Source organism: Muntiacus reevesi, chromosome 19, assembly GCF_963930625.1.
Source record: "Muntiacus reevesi chromosome 19, mMunRee1.1, whole genome shotgun sequence".
Classification (NCBI taxonomy): domain Eukaryota; kingdom Metazoa; phylum Chordata; class Mammalia; order Artiodactyla; family Cervidae; genus Muntiacus; species Muntiacus reevesi.
Window position 1 is genome coordinate 52,709,592 of NC_089267.1, and position 20,455 is coordinate 52,730,046.

Genomic DNA, 20,455 nt, shown 5'->3' on the forward strand with positions numbered 1-20,455 from the left:
TACCTAATATCTAGGTTATTAATTGTTAATTTTACTGCAAAATTATACACATGTCTGAAAAACAGAATTTATTTCCTAAAACACTTGATAATACATTTCAGATATCAAATGTCTTTTTCCCTAATTGATTCACCATGCATCTTCTAAGAATAAGAATGTTTTCCTATATAAATATGACATTATCATCCCTAACAAAGTTATTAATAACTTCCCAATATACAGTTCTTATTCAAAATGACCTCTGTTTAATAAATTTAAAATAAAACAGATGGAACTGAAAAAGAGAAATAACCAAGTTCACAAACATGGTGAAAATTGCAACATACACGTTTCAGGATGAATGAAACCGGAAAAAAAATTCATATGAGTATAGAATATTATACTGATCAATAAATTTAACCTAATGTTATACACAGAAGACTGAATCCAATGATTGACTTCCCATAATTTCCAAAGCTCATGAAAACAGGAAAAACTGATTATATATTGGGGAAAAAATTCCAACAAATTTCAAAGGATTGAAAATGTGCAGAGATCATTGTTGATAAGAACAGACTTATATGTAAATAAATAATAAAAATGTATTAAAAATGTACTGAGATTTTCCAAATATTTAGAAGTACAAGGACTCAAATAGCTTGTTTGTCAAATAAGAGATGACATCACAAAATAGAAAATATTTTGAAATGCATATATAAAGAAAAATAGAACATTTAAAATTCAATTATTTAAGAATTTCTGTAAATTGTTAGAACAGATAAGTTTCCCAAAAAGTGGAAAGAAGAAAATAATAGATGAAATAGAAAATAAAAATAGAAAAACATTCAGCATGGCCAAATTTAGCTTTATTTTTAAAAAAGAGTATGAACTGGAAAAAAAAAAAAAAAAGCCCTATAAAAAGTTGACCAAGAAATAAAAAAAGCACAAAATATCAACATTAAATTTTTTTTTAAAAAGTGAAAATATTAAACTAGTAAGGGCAATGAAAAGAAAATAAGAGCATGATAGATTAAATGCAAAATGGTTTCTATCCTCATTTTTTCCCCTCTATCACTGCTTTTTGCAAAGTGACTTTGCAGCTTCTCTAAAGAGAGAGGCAGAATCTATTTCAACATCCCTTGAATTAGGTCTTGTCTTGTAATTTTCTTAACTAATAAAATATGGTGGGAAATGATGGGATGTAAATTCTAAGTTGGTCTCAAGAGGTCTTTCGAATTCCACTCGCTCTCTTTCTGTTAGACTTCCACCTTCTCCTTATGAGCATGTCCAAGCAAGTCTGAACTCATGACAGACCATGTGAGGCAAAGCAGAATGAGCCCCAAGGCATAGCTGAGGCTTCAGACATCCAAGAGGACCCAGTCAAGTTCAGAAAAATTACCCAGTTTCACATATCTGACTGTAAAAGCATGAGTGATCTTTCCAAGTACAGCTTCTTGTTGTTGATTGCTAAGTCATGTCCGACTCTTTGCACCCCATGATGCTAGATTCTTGGACCCGTCTGCCCATGGAATTTCCAGGTAAGAGTACTGGAGTGTGTTGCCATTCCCTTTTCCAGGGGATCTTCTGAAAACTCCCTGGCAGGCTATAGTCCATGGGGTCTCAAAGAATGAGACACAACTTAGCGACTAACACATCTCCAGGAGGTCTTTCCAACCCAGGGATCAAATTCACATCTCCTGCATTGGCAGGCAGTTTCTTTACCACTGAGCCTCCTGGGAAGACTGACAGCAAAAGTTGCTCAGTCCTGTCGGACTCTTTGCAACCAAGGCCCTGAATTCTCCAGGTTGGAAGACTGGAGTGGGTATCCTTTCTGTTCTCCAGGGGATCTTCCCAACCCAAGGATCGAACTCAGTTCTCCTGCCTTGTGGACGGATTCTTCACCAGCTGAGCCACAAGGAAAGCCCAAGAATACTGGAGTGGGTAACCTATCCCTTCTCCAGGGATCTTCCCAAACCAAGAATCAAACCCAGGTCTCCTGCATTGCAGGACTGAGACTATAAGACCTGTGCCAAGTTGATGAGCATAAAGAACAAAGCCAAGATAAGTAAATAAATAAACAAACAAGCAAACTGATGTGTAAGATTAAGTTCAGTTCAGTCTTTCAGTCGTGTCCGACTCTTTGCGACCCCATGAATCGCAGCACGCCAGGCCTCCCTGTCCGTCACAAACTCATATCCATCGAGTCGGTGATGCCATCTAGCCATCTCATCCTCTGTCGTCCCCTTCTCCTCCTGCCCCCAATCCCTCCCAGCATCAGGGTTTTTTCCAACGAGTCAACTCTTCGCATGAGGTGGCCAAACTTTCAGCTTCAGCATCAGTCCTTCCAATGAACACTCAGGACTGATCTCCTTTAGGATGGACAGGTTGGATCTCCTTGCAGTCCAAGGGACTCTCAAGAGTCTTCTCCAACACCACAGTTCAAAAGCATCAATTTTTCAGCATTCAGCTTCTTCACAGTCCAACCCTCACATCCATACATGACTGCTGGAAAAACCATAACCTTGACTAGACGGACCTTTGTTGGCAAAGTAATGTCTCTGCTTTTTAATATGCTGTCTAGGTTGGTCATAACTTTCCTTCCAAGGAGTAAGCATCTTTTAATTTCATGGCTGCAATCACCATCTGCAGTGATTTTGGAGTCCAAAATAATAAAGTCTGACACTGTTTCCACTGTCTCCCCATCTATTTCCCATGAAGTGATGGGACCAGATGCCATGATCTTAGTTTTCTGAGTGTTAAGCTTTAAGCCAACTTTTTCACTCTCCTCTTTCACTTTCACCAAGAGGCTTTTTAGTTCCTCTTCACTTTCTGCATAAGAGTGGTATCATCAATGCAGATGACAAAGTGAGGTTATTGATATTTCTCCCGACAATCTTGATTCCAGCTTGTGCTTCATCCAGCCCAGAGTTTCACATGATGTACTCTGCATATAAGTTAAATAAGCAGGGTGATAATATACAGCCTTGACAGACTCCGTTTCCTATTTGGAACCAGTGTGTTGTTCCATGTCCAGTTCTAACTGTTGCTTCCTGACCTGCATACAGATTTCTCAAGAGGCAGGTCAGGTGGTCTGGTATTCCTATCTCTTTCAGAATTTCCCACAGTTTATTGTGATTCACACAGTTGAAGGCTTTGGCATAGTCAATAAAGCAGAAATAGATGTTTTTCTGGAACTCTCTTGCTTTTTTTGATGATCCAGCGAATGTTGGCAATTTGATCTCTGGTTCCTCTACCTTTTCTAAAACCAGCTTAAACATCTGGAAGATCTCGGTTCACATATTGCTGAAGCCTGGCTTGGAGAATTTTGAGCATTACTTTACTAGCGTGTGAAATGAGTGCAATTGTGCGGTAGTTTGTGTAAGATTAGAAAGGCAAAAACAAAGCTTTTGATATTTTGTAAACAACATTTTCACAAAGAAAATCCAAACAAATCTACATTTAAACTAATACAATTAATTAATTTATGTAGTTTTCTATACAAAAAAAATTCAATGCACAAAAAGCAATGTGCTTTTAAAGCCAGTAAGCCTGTAGCTTATTTCACAGAGATATTGTGGGAATATATTATAAAAAATTAGAATATTATGAACAGCTTTTATGTAAATAAATATGAAAATTTAAATGGAAATCCTAGAAAAAAGTTTTATAAAATTGATAGAATAGAAAATCTAGTTAGTCCTATTGCAATTGAGTCTAATTAAAATAGCCCTCCAGATAAACTCCAGGTAGAAACATTGAAACTAATAAATAAAAAAACACCAGGCTTAAATAACCACTTTCATAAATTCAAAAGTAGAATTATTCCAAACACTTTTTGTGAGTCCAGCAACACTTAATACCAAAACCCAACAAGTTCAATATCTCTCATGAATAGACACAAAACCTCAAACAAAATGTTCTGCAAATGAATCCATCAATTAATTAAAAATATATTTCATAGAACATTGAATAATTTTAGCAATAATTTTATCATTAATTCTCTATAACCATTAATATTATAAGGTATTACTTTTAGCAATAATATAAATAATTTAAATTATTCAGTGCAAGAACACTGAATAATTTTAGCAAGCATAGATAACTCTTGCCTGAATCAGTTATCAATGTTTCATTAAGGATTGAAAAATGTTTATTCAAAAAATTGTCAGCTGATATTCTTCTGTAAAAAAGAAATTTCTACATCACATGCAAATTCACTCTATTTCCTCCTTTAAAAAAGACTAAATATCTTGTTTTTCTTTAATTACCAATTTTTTCAAATAAAAAGTTGGTACTGTTATCACCTCCCGTGGTAGACAATCTAATTTGTTCTATTTTAGTTTTGTTTTTTCATTTATTCTTATTTTCTTCTTTTGAAGATCATGGCTTTTCCTCTCTTTCCCCTTTTCTTCCTGTATCCCTCCCCCATCCCTCTCATCTCCCTTTCTTCATTCTTTCCGTTTTTTTTTTTTTTTTTTTTTTTTAATCTCTTATACTTGAACTGTTATATAGTTGACCACAGGGAGTCCTTTCTAGCTGGCCCTTACGTTCCTTTAAAATACCAAAAATGAATGGAGAAATTTTCAAGGAACTTATTTTAAATATATCCTATCTATCTGGCACTATAATATATCTTGTAAGCTCATCTTTGACTTTATTTTCATAACTCCTGTATTTGGTGGCAAAAGCTCAGCTCCTCTGTACACTGGTACTAAATTGAATCTGATAGACAGAGTTTTGGGTGAAGTAGGAAAGAATAGCTTTATTGCTTTGCCTGGCAAAGGAGGGGAACAGCAAGCCAGTGCCCTCAGAACCATGTATCCCACCTTGGTAAAGATAGTGACAAAGATAGTAACTGTCCAAAGAGGGTGTGATCAGCTCGTGGACTTTCTTCTGATGGGTTCGTGGTGAGGTAAGTAGGAGTCAACAACATCAAATTTCAGGTCCAACTGGCCTGAGTCTACTCACTTGTGGGTAGCATACCGTTGTTAATCCTAACTTCTCCCACCTGGAGGGAGTTTCAGGATCTGCAGAATAGCTCAAAGATATTGTTGTGTGTATCCTTTAAGGGGGAAACAGGACTGCACCCCAAAACTGCTCTTGACTGTTTCTCTTTGGTCCCATCCCCTCCCTTTACTAACTAACAGCCACATGAATCTGCTGGTTGGAACTTAGGGAAGATCATGAAGGCTGTTTCCTATAAGCAAAGAAATGGGGGACACACAGGCCTTGTGACCAGGACCTCCACAAGGTCCTTCATGGTATCAGAATCAACTGCGTCCCCAGTGAGCCCTAATTCTTGTTTGTTGTTCACTCACTAAGGCATGTCCAACACTTTGCAACCCCATGAACTGCAGCATGCCAGGCTTCTCTGTCCTCTGCTATTTCTAAGAGTTTGCTCAAACTCATGTCATTGAGCTGGTGATGCCATCCAACCATCTCATCCTCTGTTGTCCCCTTCTCCTCCTGCCTGCCATCTTTCCCAGCCTCAAGGTCTTTCTAGTGAGTCAGCTCTTCATATCACGTGGCTAAACTATTGGAGCTTCAACTTCAGCATCAATCCTTCCAATGAATATTCAGGATTGATTTCCTTTAGGATTGACTGGTTTGATTGCCTTGCTGTCCAAGGAACTCTCAAAAGAGTCTTCTCCAGCACCACAATTCAAACGCAGTTTCTTCAACACTCAGCCTTCTTTATGATACAACTCTCACACCTGTACATGACTACTGGAAAAACCATAGCTTTGGCTATACAGAACTTTGTCAGCAAAGTGATCTCTCTGTTTTTTAACATTCTGTCTAGGTTCATCTTAGCTTTTCTTCTAAGGAGCAAGTGTTTTTTTATTTTATGATGGTAGTCACCATCCACAGTGATTTGGGACCCCAAGAAAATAAAGTCTGTCACTGTTTCCACTTCTTCCCCATCTATTTGCCATGAAGTGATGGAACCAGATGCCATGAGTTTTAAGCCAGCTTTTTCACTCTTCTCTTTCACCTTCATCAAGAGATTCTTTAGTTCCTCTTTACTTTCTGCCATTAGAGTGGTATCATCTGCATATCTGAGTTTGTTGGTATTTCTCGTGGCATTCTTAATTCCAGCTTGTGATTCATCCAGCATTTCACATGATGTATTCTGCATATAAGTTAAATAAGCAGGGTGACAATATACAGCCTTGATGTCCTCCTTTCCCAATTTGGAAGCAGTCCATTTTTCTATGTGTGTTTCTAATTGCTGCTTCCTGACCTGCATATAGGTTTCTCAGGAGGCAGGTCAGGTGGTCTGGTATTGCCATCTCTTTAATTTTCCACAGTTTGTTGTGATCCACATAGAGCAATATTTAGAAACCAAGTTTTCTGAATATAGTTATCTTCACTGTTGGCTCAAACTTTTTGGCCCTTACAATAGCCAGAAATATAAAGTATATTTTATAAGTGTCATGAGTTTACATTAAAATATCCAACTCAAATATTAAAATTCCTCAAATTATAAGCCTATACTTTGTTTTTATATTTGTATTTTTCTCCAGTTACATTTATAAATTTGTTCCTAACAAGATTAATGCAATTATAATATTATTTATCTTATTCTACAGTATTCATACTATGATTTCATAATTACATCATGAATATTAGTATTGACTGTAAAATTGTTTTGTGGATTATTTATGATAATGTTATTAACACTAGAATGAAAGTGATATAAATCTACTTACATAACTAAAGCAGAAAAGGCTATCTACAGAGAAAATAAAAAGCAGGATTAGAGAGAAAAGTGATGTGCAACAACTTATTCCTAGATATATCACAGAGCTTTTCCTTCCTTCATCATTAATGTCTTTCTAAAGTTTTGTTCCTAGAACTCCTAAGGCCTGCTGTTTGACTCATTCTTGACTATTACAAAATATCCATTTTGTCATTCAAGTACTACTGTGCTTTATTTGACATTGGTAATTGCAATATCACATCACCCTCGCTATATTTAGGGTCTTCCCCGGTGGCAGTAGAGGTAAACACCCACCTGCCAATATAGGAGGTGTAAGAGCCATGGGTTCAATCGCTGGGTCAGGAAGATCCCCTGGAGGAGGGCATGGCAACCCACTCCAGGATTCTTGCCTGGAGAATCCCAGACAGAAGAGCCAGGCGGGCTATCTCAATGGGTTCGGAAAGAATCGGGCATGACTGAGCGGCTTTCACAATTTGCTATATTTAGATCCTTGCTAAATTCATAAACTCATTTTAATGTTGAGAAAATGAAGAATTAGGGCTGTTATGAAACTAGCACAAATCTCAAATTTATATAAACTAGCACAGCTAAGAACAAAATGAAGGTTTGTTTAACGATAATGCCTGTCTCCTCTAGAACTATACTGCTGCTCTTAGTCACTTCAATTGTGTAGCCCACCAGGCTCCTCTGTCCATGGAATTCTCCAGGCAAGAGTACTGGAGTGGGTTGCGTTACCCTTCTCCAGGGGACCTTCCCAACCCAGGGACTGAATCCATGTCTCCTGCACTGCAGGCAGTTTCTTTACCACTGAGCCACGAGGAAAGCCCTTAGAACTATACTATACTGGTATCATTCTTTAAAAAGTCAGATATTTCCTGTTGTCCACGTGATCTCAGGAACTTATTTCCATGGCTTTGTCAGCTTGGTAATTGAGCTGGTTTTGAGCTAAGGTCTCACAGGTTTTGAGCTAAGATCAGTGCCAGGATTTCTTCCTGAAAAACAATACTTCAAATGGTTGAAAATATATCATATAAGCAGTGGTGAATATGTTGGAAATTGTGAGAAATCAGCCCAGATATATTGATTTCATATGGTTAATTCAAATAATTTCAGAAATAAATATGCAAGAATCACTAGAGGTAGGACTATTAAAACAGCTCTGTTCCTAATAATACAAACCTAGCAGCAGGAGTTATTGGAAAATGTTATTTCATTAGTTTCCTTATAGTTCTACGCTCTCAGCATCAAGTTGAACCTATCAGACAGAGTGAGAAGAAGCTCTTCTATACTTTCTTGACTTTACTCATATCTTATGGGAAATTTAGCATAATTTTGACTCTAGATTGTAAAAACAGAAATCTTGCTGTGGCGGTTAAGTAATAATCTACATAAGAATATGGGTGTCTCATTGGTAAAGAATCCTCCGGCAATGCAGGAGCCACAGCAGACATGGATCAGTCCCTTGGTCTGGAAGGTCCCCCAGAGTATTCTTGCCTGGAGAATCCCTTTGGACAGAGGACCCTGGCGGGCCATAGTCCACAGGGTCACAAAGAGTCAGACAGGACTAAAGTGACTTGGAATGCACATAAGAATATGCATAATTATAACAAACTTTAGTTTCTGATTTAAATTTAAGACATACAGTTTCTCCAAAACTTTTATAATAATTACGACATTTATATTTGGTGAGTCAACTGTTCCACACAAAATAAATATATTTTCAATGTCTTCTGGTATACTAAAGGCCAACATCTAATTGTTAATTTTATCTTAGTGCCCTAGTAGGATAATTTATTCATTCTGTGAAGTTAATGGACTACTGCAGCATTTGTAGGTATTCTTCTAATATCTTAAAAATTACATTTGCCTTAGCTGAACACAATTCAAAAGTACATGCTCACAAATGATATCTTTAAAATGTTTTAACTTTTTATAAAATAGTTACTGAGAAATGAAAAAAAAAAACCCTGATCTTTCTAAGATAATTCCAAAATTGTATGTAAAGCCATTGCCAGTAAGAGTAGCTGTTACTTGCAAAAAATGTGTCTTATTTTCCAAGTCCATCATTCATCCTTTTATGCATAACTCCATTAAATAGATTTTTTTCTTACTTTCAGTCTGCCTATCCCACTAGCAAATCATGATATGTTCAGTCTCAAGGCAGATATATTTAGAATAAGGATATACTCATAGTTTTTAACTATTTACATGTAACAACAAATATAAAAAATATTGACTTTTAAATAGTTAGAAACATGAATGTTTTAACATATTATAACTATAGAGAGTACATAAAATATAAACTTACAATTGATATGAAACTGATTACTTTAGAAAGGTAACGACTACTTCATGTGTAATGAGAACCAAATTTTGTGGAGTCATTTCAGGATTAAACACCTGCAACATATTCTGACATCCAAGAACAGAACTAGGCTGAAGCTAAAATGGAGCCTTATGTGATCATTTTCAGCATTATAATTTCCTGCAAAATTTGAGTGATTTGCAGAACTGTGGTAGATTTCCCATGAATAGGATGGTGGCAAAGTCTTTGTAGATTCAAAAATAATTTTGCTGAGGCAATGAGAAGTAATGTACTATCAGATTAGAAGCTGTTCATGTTTTACCAAGCTATTCATATTTTACCAAGCTATTCATATTTTAGAAGCTCAAAAAGCATTTGTCTTTAAACATTGCAAAGTTCTGTTTTTCTTATTTTATATATTTTTTTGCGTTTTCTTGCGTTATCTTTCAATTATCTTTGTATCTCTATACTGACAAAAAAGTCATTGTATTCACACTCTAATAATTAAGTATTGTCTGTTCTACAGCAATTATAATTATCAAAATTTGCAAATTTGTACCTTGGCATTGATTTGAAAAATAACTGCCATCCTAAAATATAAAGGAATCAGGAAGAGAAACTCATAAAGATTTATAGAATTGTCAAGCCCTAGAAGGGTACCTAAACTGACTGAAGAAAGGTCATCTTGCTTAAGGAATGTGGAAGACTTTTTAAATGTGTTTCACAGGTTGACTCTAACATCGCCATTGGCTGAAAATCCACATTAATCAATACCCTACAGTTTTGTTTGTACCCTTGAATCCTGATCTATGTCACTTTCACATTAAGACACCATTTTTCTGGAGTACCACACCAAGCATGGTTCATGTCACTTAATCAGCAGCAAAATCCTCACACAGATACACTGATACACTGATGCACAAATGCTTAGTGCTGGTGGCGGTGGTGGAGTTGCTAGGCTGTGTCCAACTCTTGCGATCCCACGGACTATAGCCCGCCAGACTCCTGTCCATGGGATTGCCCAGACAGGGATAGTAGAATGGGTTGCCATTTCCTTCTCCAGGGGATCTTCCTGACCCAGAGATCGAACCCACATCTCTTGCCTCACCTGCATTGCAGGAGGATTCTTTACCACTCAGCTACCAGGAAAGTCCACACAAATGCTTACTTACTGAAATTATTGAACTATGATAAAAATGTTAAAGGAGAAGCTGAAGAATGCAGAATATTCTTCACACAAGGGCACAAACTGATATTATATTTATCCTCTATCACTAACTGTATTTCCTGTGATATCAGTCAGAATTCCTACTTACTCATTATTCAAAATAATATAGCAAACTTACACAGTAAATTTCCAGAGTTTGTTGTGGTCCACACAATCAAAGGCTTTGGCATGGTCAATAAAGCAGATGTAAATATTTTTCAAAAGCTCTCTTGCTTTTTCGGTGATCCAGTGGATGTTGTCAATCTGATCTCTGGTTCCTCTGCCTTTTCTAAAACCAGCTTGAACATCTAGAAGTTCATGGTTCACATACTCTTGAAACCTGGCCTGGAGAATTTTGATCATTACTTTACTAGTATGTGAGATGAGTACAATTGTGTAACAGTTTGAAGATTCTTTGGCATTGCCGGTCTTTGGGATTGGAATGAAAACTGACCTTTTCCAGTCCTGTGGCCACTGCTGAGTTTTCCAAATTTGCTGGCATATTGAGTGCAGCACTTTCACAGCATCAACTTTTAGGATTTGAAATAGCTCAACTGGAATTCCATCACCTCCACTAGCTTTGTTCGTACTGATGCTTCCTAAGGCCCACTTGACTTCACATTCCAGGATGTCTGGCCTAGGTTGGTGATAACACCATCATGATTATCAGGGTCATGAAGATCTTTTTTGTATAGTTGTTCTGTGTATTCTTGCCACCTTTTCTTAATATCTTCTGCTTCTGTTAGGTCCATACCATTTCTGTCCTTTATTGTACCCGTCTTTGCATGAAATGTTCCCTTGGTATCTCTAATTTTCTTGAAGAGATCTCTAGTCTTTCTCATTCTATTGTTTTCTTCTATTCCTTTGCACTGATCACTGAGGATGGCTTTCGTATCTCTCCTTGCTATTCTTTGGAACTCTGCATTCAAATACATACATCTTTCCTTTTCTCCTTTGACTTTCACTTCTCTTCTTTTCTCAGCTATTTGTAAGGCCTCCTCAGACAACCATTTTGCCTTTTTGCATTGCTTTTTCCTGGGAATGGTCTTGATCATTGCCTCCTGTACAATACTCACAAAACTCCATTCAAAGTTCTTCAGGGACTCTCTCTATGAGATCTAATCCCTTGGATCTATTTGTCACTTCCACTGTAATCGTAAGGGATTTGATCTAAGTCATACCTGAATGGTCTAGTGGTTTTCCCTACTTCCTTCAATTTCAGTCTGAATTTGGCAATAAGGAGTTCATGATCTGAGCCACAGTCAACTCCTGGTCTTGTTTTTGCTGACCATATAGACCATCTTTGGCTACAAATAATATAATCAATCTGATTTCAGTATTGACCATCTGGTGATGTCCACATGTAAAGTCTGTTGTGTTGTTGGAAGAAGATGTCTGCTAGGACAAGTGTGTTCTCTTGGCAAAACTCTATTAGCCTTTGCCCTGCTTCATTCCATACTCCAAGGCATAATGTGCCTGTTACTCCAGATATCTCTTTACTTCCTACTTTTGGATTCCAGCCCCCTATAATGAAAAGGACCTCTTTTTTGGATGTTAGTTCTAGAAGGTCTTGTAGGTCTTCATAGAACTGTTCAACTTCAGCTTCTTCAGCATTACTGGTTGAGGCATAGATAGGATCACTGTGATATTCAATGGTTTGCCTTAGAAATGAACAAAGATCATTCTGCAGTTTTTGAGATTGCATCCAAGTACTGCATTCTGACTCTTTTGTTGAATCCTTTGGCTACTCCATTTCTTCTAAGGGATTCTTGACCACAGGAGTAGATATAATGGTCATCTGAGTTAAATTCACCCATTCAAGTCCATTTTAGTTTGCTGATTCCTAAAATGTCTATGTTCACAGTTGCCACCTCCTGTTTGACCACTTCCATTTGGCCTTGATTCAAACTTGATTGAAACTCTGGAAAATTTTTAAAGAGATTGGAATACCAGACAATCTGACCTGCCTCTTGAGAGATCTGTATGCAGGTCAGGAAGCAACAGTTACAACTGGATATGGAAAAAGACTGGTTCCAAACAGGGAAAGGAGTATGTCACGACTATATTGTCACCCTGCATATTTAACTTATATGCAGAGTACATCATGAGAAATGTTGGGCTGGATAAAGCATCAGGTGGAAAAAATATTGCCAGGAGAAATATCAATAACCTCAGATATGTAGATTACACCACCCTTATGGCAGAAAGCAAAGAAGAACTAAAGAACCTCTTGATGAAAGTGAAAGAGGAGAGTGAAAAAGTTGGCTTAAAGCTCAACATTCAGAAAACTAAGATCATGGCATCTGGTCCCATCACTTCATGACAAATAGATGGAGAAACAGTGGCAGACTATTTTGGGGGGCTCCAAAATCACTGCAGATGGTGACTGCAGCCATGAAATCAAAAGATGCTTATTCCTTGGAAGGAAAGTTATGACCAACCAAGACAGCATATTAAAAAGCAGAGACATTACTTTGTCAATAAAGGTCTGTCTAGTCAAAGATATACTTTTCCCAGTAGTCACGTATGGATATGAGAGTTGGACTATAAAGTAAGCTGAACGCCGAAGAATTGATACTTTTGAACTGTGGTTTTGGAGAAGACTCTTGAGAGATTCCTTGGACTGCAAGCAGATCCAAACAGTCCATCCTAAAGGTGATCAGTCCTGGGTGTTCATTGGAAGGACTGATGCTGAAGCTGAAACTCCAATACTTTGGTCACCTGATGTGAAGAGCTGACTCATTTGAAAAGACCCTGATGCTGGGAAAGATTGAGGGCAGGAGGAGAAGTGGACAACAGAGGATGAGATGGTTGGATTGCATCACCAACTCAATGAACATGAATTTGAGTAAGTTCTGCAAGTTGGTGATGGACAGGGAAGTCTGGCGTGCTGCAGTCCATGGGGTCACAAAGAGTCGGACACAACTGAGTGACTGAACTGAACTGAACACGGAAATTGAACATGGCATATACTTAAATATGTGAATGAACACTAAATTTTGGACTTTTGAGTATTTAACACAAGGCTACACTTTGTAAGTAGGCTTTGCTCCTAAGTTAGACTTTCACAAGCATTGCTTGTGGCAGTTTTTGATATAGTGGATTTAGCATTATCATTTTACTTTCTCTCTGTACCAAATTGTATTACTGTCCCTTTATACATCCATTACTGATTTCTTTTGCATTGTAGAAATACACATTAATCTATTTTATCTCTTCTAGAAGTTTTTCTGTGACACACTTTAGTTTTACTTTTTTATTGGTTACTCTACATTGCCACATATATTCTTAACTTATTATTGTTTATGTATTGTTATTTTTGCCATATCCCCCAAACTGCAAAAACCCTTCAGTTCAGTTGCTGAGCAGTGTCCGACCCTTTGTGACCCCATGGACTGCAGCATGGCAGGCCTCCCTCTCCATCACCAACTTCTGGAATTTCCTCAAACTCATGTCCATTGAGTCAGTGATGCCTTCCCACCACCTCATCCTCTGTCATCCCTTTCTCCTCCTGCCTTCAGTCAAGAAGCTCTTTAGTTCTTCTTTGCTTTCTCCCATGAGGGTGGTGTCATCTGCATATCTGAGGTTATTGATATTTCTCCTGATAATCTTGATTCCAGCTGTGCTTCATCCAGCCCAGCTTTCTCATGATGTAGTCTGCATATAAGTTACATAAGCAGGGTGACAGTATACAGCCTTGACGTACTCCTTTTCTTATTTGGAACCAGTCTGTTGTTCCATGTCCAGTTCTAACTGCTGCTTCCTGACCTGCATACAGATTTCTCAAGAGGCAAGTCAGGTGGTCTGGTATTCCCATCTCCTGAAGAATTTTCCACAGTTTATTGTGATTCACACAGTCAAAGGCTTTAGCGTAGTCAATAAAGCAGAAATAGATATTTTTCTTTAATTCTATGGCTTTTATGATGGTCCAGTGGATGTTGGCAATTTTATCTCTGGTTCCTTTGCCTTTTCTAAAACCAGCTTGAACATCTAGAAGTTCATGGTTCACATATTGTTGAAGCCTGGCTTGGAGAATTTTGAGCATTACTTTAGTAGCATGGGATATGAGTGCAATTGTGCGGTAGTTTGAGCATTCTTGGGCATTGCCTTTCTTTGGGATTGGAATGAAAACTGACCTTTTCCAGTCCTGTGGCCACTGCTGAGTTTTCCAAATTTGCTAGCATGTTGAGTGCAGCACTTTCACAGCATCATCTTTTAGGATTTAAATAGCTCAACTGGAATTCCATCACCTCCACTAGCTTTGTTCATAGAGATGCTTCCTAAGGCCCTCTTGACTTCACCTTCCAGGTTGTCTGGCTCTAGATGAGTGATAATATCATTGTGATTATGTGGGCCATGAAGATCATTTCTGTACAGTTTTTCTGTGTATTCTTGTCATCTCTTCTTAATATCTTCTGCTTCTGTTAGGTCCATACCATTTCTGTCCTTTATTGTGCCCATCTTTGCATGAAATGTTCCCTTGGTTTCTCTAATTTTCTTGAGGGGATCTCTAGTCTTTCCCATCCTGTTGTTTCCCTCTATTTCTTTGCACTGATCACTGAGGAAAGCTTTCTTATCTGACCCTGCTATTCTTTGGAACTCTACTTTCAAGTGGTATACCTTTCCTTTTCTCCTTTGCCTTTAGCTTCCTTTTTTTTCACAGCTATTTGTAAGGCCTCCTCAGACAGCCATTTTACATTTTTGCATTCCCTTTCTTGGGGATGTCTTGCTCCCTGTCTCCTGTTCACTGTCATGAACCTCCATCCATAGTTCATCAGGCACTCTATCAGATCTATTCCCTTAAATCTATTTCTCACTTCCACTCTATAATTGTTAGGGATTTGATTTAGGTGATACCTGAATGATCTAGTGGTTTTCCCTACTTTCCTCAATTTAAGTCTGAATTTGGCAATAAGGAGTTCATGATCTGAGCCACAGTCAGCTCCTAGTCTTGTTTTGCTGACTGTATAGAGCTTCTTCATCTTTGGCTGCAAAGAATATAATCAATCTGATTTCAGTGTTGACCATCTGGTGACGTCCCTTGGAAGAGCTCAGTTTGATCTATCATGTTCATCTTTATTCAGTTTTTTCATATATTTTTTTCCTTCATGTATTATAAACCCCATAAAGTATCGAAATCCAATTTGTTTTCAGTCATGAGTATCTTCTCATTTTGTCACACACATTCATTCTACATTCACATACATACATTCAGTGTATGTCACATACATACATTCCTGGAGCTGCCCTCCAGGAGCTCCAATTAAGAATACATAAGATCATGTAAGAGTGTCCCACGTGTCTCTCACTTTGCTATTTTTCCTTTTTTTTTTTTTTTTCTTGTCATGATTACTTATATTGGATACTTTAAATTCACCTGCATCTGAATTCAGGCTTCTCAGGTGGCAATAGTGGTAAAGAACCTGCCTGCCAATGCAGGAGATATAAAAGACTGGAGTTCCATCCCCGGGTTGGGAAGATCCCCTGGAGGAGTGCATGGCAACCCATTCCAGTATCCTTGCCTGGAGAAGTCCATGGACAGAAGAGCCTGCTGGCCTACAGTCCATGAAGTCACAAAGAGTTGGACTTGACTGATGTGACTTAACACACACACACACACACATTTGAATTCACAGATCAGATTTTTCTTGCAGCTTTTAAGCAACTGTTATACCATCCAGGAATTTTTTTAAAATTGAAATTGACATACACTGAATTGTACAAATTTAAGCACACAGGTTAATGAATCTTTACATGCATATACATTCATAAACCCACACTTCAGTGTGGTAATATATCCATCACCCTGGAACAGCCCCTTGTGTCAACCACCTCCCTTCCTCTTTCCCTTCTGAGAGGTAATCATTTCTATGGTTTCTATCTCATAAATCAACATTACCCTACCTTATTTCTTAACCTTAACAGAAATTAAATCACTAAATATTCTTGTTACCTGTGCATGCTAATTCGCTTCAGTTGTGTCCCACTCTGTACAGCCCTATGGACTGCAGCCTGCCAGGCTCCTCTGTCTGTGGCATTCTCCAGGCAAGAATACTGGAGTGAGTTACCGTTACTTCTCTAGGGCATCTTCCCGACCCAGGGATCAAACTGGGTCTCTTAAGGCTACCTGCATTGGCAGGTGGATTCTTTACCACTAGCGTCACCAGGAAGCCCCTGTTACCTGGCTAATTTTTTTAAAGCCTTTTTATGGGTTACCCATGCTGTTATGTGTAGAAATATTTCAATCTTATCTCTGAGTAGTATTCCACTGAATGACTGTTTCGCAATTTACTCATCCATTCTCCTGTTTTTGTGTTTTAGCCAGATTACTTTCAGTAGTGGCCTATTGTGAACAAACCGGCCCTGAACTGGACAAATATAGTTAACTTTCTTGGGTATATGGCTAGTAATATATAGAATTACTGTGCCAATTTGTTAAAAAACTATCAAACACTTTGCAAATTGCTTATAATTTTCAAGTTCCTACCAGTTATATAGGAGAATTTTAGAGTCTCTACATCATTGTCAACCTTTAATATTGGCAGTTCAGTCAGTTGACCTGATCTAGAAAGCATGTTTTACTTGTAAATTAATTCTAATTTATAAATTTATTTCCACTTCCCTGGTGATAAATTATGTTGAGGAAAAATCTGATCGACCATTCAGATATTCTTTTATACTTTTGATTTTTTTTTTTAAGTCTAAGTCTCCTGTCCATTAAAAAAAAAAAAAAAAAAGCTATTTGTCTTTTTCAAATTGATTGGTAGGAGATATTTATGAATGCTTTTTATCAGGTATGTGTATTGCAAATATCTTCTACTAGATTTTGTCTGGAATTCTCAATTTTAATGTTATCTTGAATGTGCAGAATTTCACATTTTTATAAAGTTAAATTTATATATTTCCCTTTCATTGTTAGTAGTTTGGATATTAGTAATAAATTTTTGCATTCTCCAAAGTATGAAGATATTTTCATATGTTTGATTACAGAAGTTTATTGTTTTAACTTTCACATTTAGGATTTTTGATCCATTTCAAATTAATTCTTATTTGTGAAGTGAAATAAGAGTCAAGGTTCATTGTTTGTCTTATAGATATCCACTTACTACAGCTCTATTTATTTAAAGTACTTTCCTTCCCCCATTGAATTATAGTGACACCTTTGATGAAAATCAAGAGCTATCAAGTGAGTCCTTAATTTCACATAGTGTATTTCAGTCCTAAAGTGTCCTTCAATTCTTTTCAATGAGTCTAATACCCTGTGTAATTACTCCTTCTATTAGTCCATTGTGTTCACATTTTCTCTGTTTTCCTTAATATTTAATTTAGGATTTAACTACATTTTAAATTTTGTGGATTAACATTGATGTCAGGTTGCTCTCTGGGTCTGTAATTACAGACTATTCTATCTCTTGAATATCTGTTAGCTATTTCTTTCTTATTCACATGCCTAGTGCATCTGTTGTAGCAGGAAATGGCAGCCCACTCCAGTATCCTTGCCTGGAGAATCCTGTGGATGGAGGAGCCTGGTGGGCTCCTGTCCATAGGGTGGCACGGAGTCGGACACGACTGAAGTCGGACACGACTGAAGTGACTTAGCGGCAGCATCAGCAGTGCATCTGTATCTACATTGGATGTGAGCCATTGCGGAGGTTCTAGATTATATTACATTCCTGTAATGAAGGTTATTTTATTTTCCAATATGTAGTTAAGTCATCTCAAGACATAGCTTCAAGCTTCTTTGGGGACTGTTGTTATTTAGTTGCTAAGTCATATACAACGCTTGTGATCCCCTGGACTGAAACACACCAGGCTCCTCTGCCCATGAGTTTCTCCAGGCAAGAATAATGGAGTGAGCTGCCATTTGCTTCTTTGGGGGATTTTACTGGTCCAAGGATCAAACTTGCATCTCCTGCATTGGCAGGCTTCTGAGATCGGTCTATTTTAACTTGGTACTGCTTCTTACTGGTTGGAGCATAGACTTGGATTACCATAATATTGAATGGTTTACCTTGGAAACAAACAGAGATCATCCTGTCATTTTTGAGATTCCATCCAAGTACTGCATTTCGGACTCTTTTGTTGACTATGATGGCTACTCCATTTCTTCTAAGGGATTCCTGCCCACAGTAGTAAATATGATGGTCATCTGAGTTAAATTCACCCATTCCAGTCCATCTTAGTTCGCTGATTCCTAGAATGATGATGTTCACTCTTGCCATCTCCTGTTTGACCACTTCCAATTTGTCTTGATTCATGGACCTCACATTCCAGGTTCCTATGCAGTCAATAACCTCAGATATACAGATGATGCCACCCTTATGGCAGAAAGCAAAGAAGAACTAAAGAGCCTCTTGATGAAAGTGAAAGTGGAGAGTAAAAAAGTTGGCTTAAAGCTTAACATTCAGAAAACTAAGATCATGGCATCTGGTCCCATCACCTCATGGGAAATAGATGGAGAAATAGTGGAAACAGTGGCAGACTTAATTTTTTGGTTAAGTGATTGCAGCCATGAAATTAAAAGATGCTTACTCCTTGGAAGGAAGGTTATGACTAACCTAGACAGCATATTAAAAAGCAGAGACATTACTTTGTCAACAAAGGTCTGTCTAGTCAAGGCTATAGTTTTTCCAGTGGTCTTGTATGGATATGAGAGTTGGGCTATAAAGAAAACTGAGCACTGAAGAATTGATGCTTTTGAACTGTGGTGTTGAAGACTTTTGAGAGTCCCTTGGACTGCAAGGAAATCCAACCAGTCCATCCTAAAGGAAATCAGTCCTGGGTATTCTTTGGAAGGACTGAGGTTGAAGCTGAAACTCCAATTATTGGCCACCTGATGCAAAGAGCTGACTCATTTTAAAAGACCCTGATGCTGGTAAAGATTGAGGGGAGGAGGAGAAGGGGACGGCAGAAGATGAGATGGTTGGATGGCATCACTGATTCAATGAACATGAGTTTGGGTGACTCTGGGAGTTGGTAATGGACAGGGAAGCCTGGCGTGCTGTGGTTCTTGGGGTCGACAAGAGTCGGACAAGACTGAGTGACTGAACTGAACTGAACTGCTTCTTAGGGATAGTCCTGACTCTAGGACTTTCCCTTTAGGAGTCCCAAGTCAATGCCTGAATTGGTCATCAAGGGCATTCCACTCTGGCTGCGCTGGAAAAGTATCTCCCCAGCGGTTTACAACTCTCTTCAGCTCTGTATCCCTGCCAGAATCTCACCTTGTCTATGTGTAATTTATCAGTTAGCCAAGGATTTGTTAGAAGTTTCTGTGCAGAATTTTGATATTTTGTGTTTGTGGATCCCTTCTTTTCTATCTTGTCCTACAAGTCATCTCCATTTAGAGAATGGGGATAACAATCTCTGCTTCCTCATCCAGTAACGCAGTTGCCCTCAGTTTACACTGTTCCCCTTACATAACGTGGAAAGTGGTTTCTGAGAGAAAGTCAGGGTAAACATGCACTTAGTTAGCGTGCTGTGCTTTTCTCAAGAGGCTTCACTCTCTGCTGTTTACTAACACCTGAAAAAGATTGTTTCATATATATTGTCGTTATAATTCTTTATGATAGAAAAATGAGACTCCTATAATAAAAATAATGCCAGCTACTTCACCATGACCAGAACCAGAAGTCCCAAGTATTTTTTAATAAAAGTAAAACATAGCTCTCTTTAACGTTTAATAGCTTAATCAACTTCTAACTTTTAAAAATTTGTCAATGGAAAATTATGAGTGAAAATATCTTGTTTCTAGAGTTATTGGACAATATAGAAAAGAGTGAAGCTTCTCAAATGAACTAGAACTTCCACACACAGCTAAGACTCAGAGTGTTGGTTATTTTTTGACCCACTTAATTGCAGATGCAGCTGAGACTATCAGACAGACATGGTTTTAGTTTGAAGTAATGAAGACAACATGTTCACTAGAAATGAAATTGAGGCAACTAAATCTTTTGTAGCAGTTCTAGAATGGTCATGAGATGCAATAATACTTGGTTACTGACAATGTACACTGGATTTAAATGTAAAACTTAAAGGTGAAAGGCTACATATCCTATTTTGTGTTCCCTCAACCACAAAATTGCTACTTTCTGAGAGCTGAAATATAGAGATTTCAAGCTTATTTAAAAAGGCCAAAGTATACCAGTCCAATGATATGTGACCAATTTGGAGGAAAAAGCTACCCTTTAAAAATTGTGAAGAATTTAGACATGTCTTTAAAATTTATTAATATTGGGAATGT